This window comes from Clarias gariepinus, chromosome 2, assembly GCF_024256425.1.
Source record: "Clarias gariepinus isolate MV-2021 ecotype Netherlands chromosome 2, CGAR_prim_01v2, whole genome shotgun sequence".
NCBI classification, from domain to species: Eukaryota; Metazoa; Chordata; class Actinopteri; order Siluriformes; family Clariidae; genus Clarias; species Clarias gariepinus.
This window is the reverse complement of record NC_071101.1, coordinates 11,161,701-11,170,550: the sequence shown is the minus strand read 5'-3', so window position 1 is coordinate 11,170,550 and position 8,850 is coordinate 11,161,701. Positions and strand designations below refer to the sequence as shown.

At 40.5% G+C, this 8,850-nt stretch overlaps 1 long non-coding RNA gene across 1 annotated transcript; it reads right to left on the bottom strand.

Moving 5' to 3' along the window:
* Positions 1-5,817: 5,817 nt before the first annotated feature.
* On the bottom strand, positions 5,818-6,886 carry LOC128516549 (uncharacterized). The gene is made up of 2 exons (XR_008356764.1): positions 6,852-6,886; positions 5,818-6,293 (listed from the first exon to the last, which is right to left on the bottom strand). It is a non-coding gene; the product is annotated as an uncharacterized LOC128516549 (long non-coding RNA).
* Between the last annotated feature and the right edge of the window lie 1,964 nt (positions 6,887-8,850).

Below are 8,850 nucleotides of genomic sequence, written 5' to 3'. Positions count from 1 at the left end.
CGTTTCCGTATGTCAAAGGAAAATGCCACAGAAATAATTTACATTTGGGCATTTGGCAAATGCTCTTATCCAGAGTGACTTACAAAAAGTGCTTTAATGTTTACATCATTGGATACATACTTACACTGGGTTAACAGATGCGTCTTGAGTCGTCGTTTAAAGATGGTCAAAGTCTCTGCTGTACAGACATCTAGAGGAAGTTCATTTCACCCCCTAGGTGCCAGAACAGAAAAGAGCCTGGATGAATGCCGCCCTCGATCCCTGAGAGATGGTGGGATGAGGCAAGCAGTGCTGGAGGATCGGAGGGAACGTGGTGCAGTGCGTGGTGTAATTAGCGCAGAGAGGTAAGTGGGTGCTGGGCCATTTTTAGCTTTGTAGGCAAGCATCAGTGTTTTGAATTTGATGCGGCCAGCTACAGGAAGCCAGTGCAGGGAGTGGAGGAGTGGGGTGGTGTGGGAGAGCTTAGGAAGGTTAAAGACGAGAGGTGCTGCTGCATTCTGGATCAGTTGCAGAGGACGAATCGTGGACAGAGGCAGGCCTGCCAAGAGTGAGTTGCAGTAGTCCAGTCTTGAAATAACAAGGGACTGAACAAGCACCTGAGTAGCCTGTGAAGAAAGAAATGGGCGATATCTGATATTGTGAAGAAGAAATCGAAAAGAGCGAGTAAGGTTAGCAATGTGTGGGAAAAATGACAGATGATTGTCCACGGTTACCTCAAGATTGCGGGCGGTGGCTGATGGAGTGATTTGGTTGTTGTCCAGGGATATCACAAGGCCTTGACCAGCATTGGTTTGCTGCAGCCCAAGCTTTCAGGTGACTTAGTCAGGGGCACCTCTATTTCTCCTACCTTACAAATATTAATTACCTTAAGGTTTTTGGCATGTGGAACCTTCCATCGTGAAACTGGGGATTTGTGTGGTGTAGGTAAATCAACAGTGTGCAAAATAGTACACGAAGTCTGCAGTGCTATATGTGAACTGAAAAAGGATTATCAAGTTCCCAAATGCTGCTGAACAGGCCACATACAAGGTAGATTTCTATGAATATGGGAACTTCCCTGGAGTCATTGGTTGTATCGATGGCTGCCACATTTCCATCAAGTGTCCCTCTACAGCAAATGCTGAGGAATTCAGAAATCGTAAAAACTGGTTTTCAATAAATGTACAAGGAGTGTGCACTCCCACTATGCAGTTCTCCAATATTGTTGCATGTTGGAAATGTTCAACTCATGACTCAAGGATTTTCCACAACTCCTCTTTGTATGGTCAGTTTGAAACAAGACAACACTCTGGAATTCTACTTGGTGACCGTGGGTATGCACAGACAAACTTCTTGTTCACCCCTTATCTCCATCCAGTCAGACCAGAGCAACAGCGCTATAACCAAGCTCACATGTTCACCAGAGGGCTACTAGAGCGCATATTTGGTGTATGGAAGAATCGTTTCCAGTGTCGAAATACACTGCGGTTTGAACCTAGGAGGTGCTGCATTGTTATTATTGCAACAGTAGTGCTTCATAATTTTCTTAAACAGTGTGGCTGCCCAGACCCTAATATTGAAGATGATGATGAGCAACATGTCCCTATCTCTGAGCTAGCCAATGACAGAAATGGACTTGCTTACAGAGATGCTTTTGCTTTGCAGCACTTTTCATAAATGTGCCATGAGTGATACATAAATGATTGGCATAGACAGGTAAAAATTTTCAGAAAATTATTTATTTAACTGAGGTTTGGTTCCAAAGACAATTGACACGGCTGCTGTTTCATTTCTCTCTCTTTCATAGACAACTTACGATGAAGAATTTTCATTTTGACTTCATGTTCTTCTTTTAAATATTGTAATTTACATTCATGAAACTCTGTGGCAAGTTTCTCATGAATAGTCATCCTTTTCCCTCTTGACCTACTGCCTGGATTAAAGACTGCTGGAGGCTGAATGATGCTACTGCAGGAGACTGGATGGTGCTGCATGTTGGTGCTGGCTGCTGCTGCTGGATTCATTTGAGCCTCTTGACTGTTCCCTGCACCCCCCAAGTCCTGGGTCAAGATCAGGTCATCTTTGTATGAAAAAAAACTACTCATTAATGAAAATAAAGAATGATTTAAATGAATGATCACAACAAACTCAAAAACTGATAGTAATGTTTACTTAAAATTAAAAGCTTCATTACTTTAAAAAATTGAGGGAATCACAGGTTTACAGTGTGGACCAGAGGAGCACTGGGAGAACATGCAAACTCAAACACGGACTCTGGATGTGCAAGGTGACAGTGCCAGGTTTTTTTTATACTCGTTACACCAGAAGCTTTATAACCTGTTGCCTTACAAGGCAAAAACTTTTTTTTAAATAGCCATCTCAGGCAAAATATAAAAAGGGGCTGAAGTTTTACCTAAAAGAAAAATTTACATGAACCACACGGCTCCACGAACGGCGCCATCTTCAGTTTGGCACAACAACACGCTGTATCGCTGCCAAATTGTTGTGACCTGTTTAATATCAAAAGTGATTGCCAATTTTAATGCGTTAGTAACTTTATGAAATAGGCTAATTAAAAGTCACTCTATTAGTTCTGATATCAAATAAAATAAAATTCTTAAACAGGCCTACAGTATATTCCATCATTAATATGACTTTGATAACGTGCCATAATGTGCTTTCATACACCGCTGATTTATAAAGACTTCTGCACAGTGGCGACGACTAGCGGCTTGAGGGGAAACCACGCTAAGAGTGAGTTGGGGTTACCTAAGAGATACTTAGCAGACAAACATTTCGGGAAATGCGCCATAACGTTAAGAGAGAGGTTAAGGTACAACTTAAGAACTACTTAACGATAAGAAGCTTTTGGGAAACCGGGCCAACTAAATAAAGATTAAATATCAGTTTGAGATCTTTCTTCTGTTTTAAAGAGAGAAGAGGGAGACCTTCAGTAACAGATATCAGGAGATTTGAGAGACAGCTGTCATTTCCACTGTTTGCTGGAAATTCTGCATTCACTCGATGAAACAATCTAATACATTTATGTCAATAAAAGTTTACAAAGTGGGCTGGGAGACAGCAGGAGGTAATTATGGATTAGCATGTGTAGTGCATTACCTGCTCTGCTCATACATTACAGTGGAAGACTCCTTTAATTACATTTACATACAGGAAATTTCCTATGATGTGCATCGACACAGAGAAAGATCAAACTTTATTACCACTCTCTGAATAAAAGTAGTAAATGGTTTATATGATCAGATGTTTTTTTTGTGTATCAGGAACATTTCTAATGTTTTTGTTTTGTGTGCGTGGATTTTAGTGCAATGGATTAGATTTTATTAATAATTTTAGGCACATTTTAACCAGTCAGAAAAATGAAAAATGAGTGGCATCCTCCTCACCCAGTAGCACATTAACCATCAAATATGCTCAGTGACACAAACACACACACACACACACACACACACACACACACACATTTGCATAAACAGTTTTCAGAATAGATCAGCACTTTCAGCAGATGTACAGTATGTCGTTTAAAACCACTAAAATCTGCTAGCAAAAAGGCAGAACGTGGGGCAAACAAATTTATTGAAGCAGGCCAGCTCCTTCATAATTTCCTTGTCCTAATAAATAGGGGCACATTTGATATTACGACTCGTGTTGTGGCGATAGACAGAGAGGTAACTTGAACCGCTGACCCTATTACACATACTCCGCCTTTTTGTTAGTGTACTCGCAAGGTTTATCTTGGTTTAAAACACAACCACTGCTTTGTTTATCCGGGAGGCAGAGTAGATGTTCTCACACCTGACCTGCTCTCCACCACTAGCAGCACCTCCTCCACCTCTACTCCGTCCTCCACCACACACCTACAGTAATGCCATGTCGGAGAGACAGTGTCTCTTGACCAGCCTCAGAGGCCATGATGCCCCGCTCACTCTCTCTCTCTCTCACTATAAACCTTTAACTTTTTTTTATTAGTAACATTTACTAATAAAAATAAATAAATAAATAAATAAATTGGGGGGGGGGGGATGTCAGTCCTTCCACAACTTGACAAAACGCTGAACAGCCATCCAAGCACTCTCCTCACACCCAGCACAGAGAGAGAGAGAGAGAGAGAGAGAGAGAGAGAGAGAGAATAGGTAGTTATGATCACAGTCGCATGTATTAGCTGACTTTTTTACTGTTTGTCAAAAAATTCTTCATGGTTTCTTTTTTTAACAGGGTTTAGGTCCTAGTTTTTTAGACCTTTTATTTCTTCTTTCTGTATGTTTGATAGTTTTACTTGTCCAATTTAAAACTGTGCCATTCCTATTTTGCCATGTGACTACCTGTGTTTTGAACTTGACTAAGGATCTGTCTACATGATATGTGTTAGTCAGTGCCTCGACCCCTATTAGGTATCAGGACTACAAAAATAAGAAGATCCATAAAAAGTAATAAAAAAGCAACTAAACAAATAAATATAATATTCCTGATCCACTGCAGTGACGAGTGTTCAGAGCTCCACATGTATCAACACAAAGAGTAATACATCAGGGCCCGAAACAACAGTATATCATCACATAAAAGACAAAGGACACAGGATTGAGAATTAGAATGTTCGACTTTTGGACAGAGAAGATAGACTCAAGAGAGGGGCTAAAAAGAGCCGTCTATGTCCAAGTGATAAATATATTTTTTCACAGAGGTAAAGATCTTAGGCTCAACCTGTATTATATTTTTCATGCTGTTCCACCAGGAAAGCCTCCCTTAAAAAAACCCTTACTCTCTCTGGTCGTTACATCCTAACGACTCTCCCTAATCCCACTCTATTGCAGTTTCTTCTAAACAGTTTTCATGCGGGAGCAAGTTTATTCTCTATAATAATTTTTATTTTAAATGGAGCTACATTATTTAAAGTATGATATAATGTTTACTCTAAGCATTCAGTCACCTGATCGAGTTCTCTGGGGTCAGACAGTGATCCAGTCATAGCTGATAACTCTGGCAGATCACTAAGAAATCTCTGTGCAGTAATAGATGTGAATGTATGTTTAATGTTGTAGCACAGCAACGTACATACATTATTAATAAAACACATTAAATGAGATGAAATGTTCTAAGATTACTTCAGACAGTAAAAATGTCTCTTCTTTTTCTTTCAGCTGCTCCCACTAGGGGTCGCCACAGCGGACCATTTGTCTCCATCTGTCTCTGTCTACCACATCTTACTTTTTACTCCAACCTCCTGCATGTCCTCCCTCACCACATCCATGTGGAAATGTCACTATATTTTTTTAATTTAATCTGAAGAGTGTGACCAGCTTCATAAGTGTGTCCTGTTATGCACTGATTCATTTATACTGGGTCCAGAATGGACATAAACACTGTTCTCAGAAGGTCTACTGGATTCTGAGGTAAAAGAAAGTCAGAAGCTGATTTTCAGTTTAAATTCAGTGTACAGTTTTGACACAAGTAGGAATGGATGAGGATCTGAACTCCTCCATCTTATTAATATAAAATAAGTCTTTACCTGTCAGTTCACTCAAGCATAAACCCTGCAGTAAAGAAAGAGATGAAAGCAGCTTCCTGCTCCACACCCAGCTAAACACACAGAGTCAGTGTTAAGCAGTAAATCAGAGAGCAGTGTAGAGGAAGTGAGATTCACATGAAGACGGCTGAGTGATCCTCTTTCTCCCAGAATAGAGCAGCACTTTCACCAGATGTTCAAGTTTCTTCAGCCAAACTCACTGAAGCACAACACACAGCACTGAATCTACAGCTAAACACACTCTCTCATCACACTGATAATGACTATTAACTGGAATAAAACAAGACACAATGTCCAAAATGAAGCTTTATTTCAGCAGAGCAAAACTACAGGAAGAGCAACAGGACAGTGAAGAGAGTAAAGACAGAAATGTCAGCATTGTGTAGAACTGAAACTCTATTGTAGATGGATGTGTAAGCAGCTCAGTGTTAAATTCTATCTTGGAGCTGTTAGTCTTCACACTGGCTCTTTCTGAACGTGACCGGATGATTGACACCAGCATGGGAGACTGTACAGACAAACTCCTCCCCCTTTTCCCAGACTGCTTTGCTGAGGGTCAGGGTGCTGCTGCGTGTGTAACCGTCCTTCTTCTGTTCTTCTGCGCTGGTCAGAACCTGGTCCTTCACCTCTGAGCCGTCCACTCTCCAGCTCACCAGCGCCCCCTGTGGAGAGTAGGCAGACAGCAGGCAGAGCAGTGAGGCGGATCCCTCAGACAGCTGCAGAGAGGAGGGAGGGAGCAGAGACACGGAGGGCTTCACCGTGGGACCGGCTGGAGAAGACAAACGCACAATAAACACACATTTACACACACTTACACAACATTTACTCATTACTGCTTATTCACATGACTGCAGTTCAGTAGAACTACTCAGCAGGAGAAGATTTACTAGTTACTGGTTATATTGTGGAGCGACTCAGACTTTGATCAGCTTTATTCTGTGTTAAACACTTCTTACTGATGTGTAATATAAAGTGCTCCCTGTGTGATAGTAGTAAATGGATCTGATTACACAAATGTTTTAATTGTTTAACACAAACACACAGCAGCATTTGTCTGTATTTTACATCAGCACAGAGACTTTAGAACAATTTACACTAAACTTCAGATATGAACCAGTGACCAGGTTTAAACTCACCAACACACAGCGTATTTATTATATTTTCATTATTCACTCATTTATTATTTTACTATTTTACAGTAAAGAATTACTTATAAATAAATTACTGATAACTATACACAATTTTTTTTTATTTAACTCATGTAAATGATGAGCGGAAGTTATTTTTCTTTACTTTTAGACTCCTAAAAAAAGTAAAAGTGACTTACCAATGATGAGTTTGGTTCCTCCACCGAAAGTGTTCCACAGTGATACATTCTAATGAAACCGTCGTACAAAAATCTCTGTTACACTACAGTGACCACACACACACACACACACACACACACGCATTTCCATAAAGAGAGGTTCAACTTTGCATTAGCAGCACATGCTTCAGTGCTCTGGGAGTGTTTATAGCGCTGTGACTTTAACACTTCATGATTGAGAGCTGCTGCTACAGCAACTTCACCCACAGCTACCATGACTTTGATCCCCGTCTTCATCTGGACACTGATCCTCTGGACTCAAGGTCAGACACTGCTTCAGAATTTATCTCTACAATCATCTCTTCATACAAATACACATTTTAATAATTTTTATAATGTTTCAGTTTCATGGTGAATTATAATATATATTTTTACAGAGTGCAGAGGTCAAGTCACAGTAACTCAGACTCCTGCAGTGAAATCTGCTCGTCCAGGAGAAACAGTCACCATCAACTGTAGAACCAGTCAGGCCGTGTATTATCACAGCTCATACGGCCACTACTTACACTGGTATCAGCAGAAACCTGGAGAAGCTCCTAAACTCCTCATTAAACTTGCAAATCAGCTACAGTCAGGTTTTCCAGCTCGTTTCAGTGGCAGTGGATCTGGATCTGATTTCACTCTGACCATCAGTGGAGTCCAGACTGAAGATGCAGCAGATTACTACTGTCAGAGTTACCATTACATCAGTAGTAAAGATGTGTTCACACAGTGTTATAGAGTCGTACAAAAACCTCCCTCAGTCAGATTGTAGAGAGACTGCACTGCTGCAGCTGGGAGCGACTGCAGGTGCTGAGTTGGAGGATGTGATACGACACAATGACACTCTGTGGAGGAGAGGAACCACACCACACTAACTCATATCAGAATAACATAATACCACAGTACACAGAGTCCACCATGGCCACTACTGTAAAATTAATACTTCTATTGATTTATAAATTATTCTGATCCTTTTTTAAAACTGTTTGGTGGTTAATAATCTTTGGTGGTTAATCGTCTGCTCTCTGATTTAGTTGTGTTTTTCTTGTTTCCCTTTCAGCACACACTTCAGCCCTGCTCTAGATTCTCCCTCAGTCACTGGTGTAACTCCTCACAGACTCTCTCTCCTGAGATTTGGGAATTAAACTGGTGTTCCTTCTCTCCACTCCCAGATAAGAAAATAAAAAAAGCTCCTTCACTTCACAGAGCTAAGTGACAACATAGGATATATATCTCATGTCCTGGTTTCTCTGCTTTCTCACACACACACCTGTCCTGTCTCATTTTAATATTTTGTTTATTGAATCCAATATAAACTTTATATTATTACCCATCTGTCACTGCCCTTAGCCATTGGACTCATTTTCTCTCTTTTTAATGTGTAACCCCCTTCAGTCAAGACTCCAGTCCTCCTGACTCCTCTCTCTCTTCAGAACTCTTATATCCGAAGATTTAACAACTCTCCTCTAAAACACAATAATGTGAACTACTTGGACATGGTCATCCATCCTTTACCAGCATGAGATATCAGTGTTATCCCACTTAATTGTTTCGATTATTACTTAGTATTCCGCACTCTTCTTCTCCCTGCTCTACCTACAAGTAACTATACCTCTCCCTCACTCCCTCAATCCTCCCCTCCTTCTCTTTTTTCTCTGTGACTTTCAGCATCCAGTGTTTCTGCATGAATCTCAGTAAGTTTGCCAGACATCTCATCATGGATGGCAGCTCATCATCTTCTGCTGAAACTAAATCTTATACAGCAGCTCAGACTTGCTATCACTATGATGAATTTGGTGATTGCTAAGGAGAACTATAGTGTAACAACATCTGACAGGACAATGAAACTCTGGGTTGTTTTGTAGCTAACATTCTCTCCTCATATCTCATCACATCTTTTTTTTGTGTCATGGCACACAGGTGGTTGAATAAACATCCTCTGAAAAAGTGAACATCTGCATCACTATTAGGCTTCAAA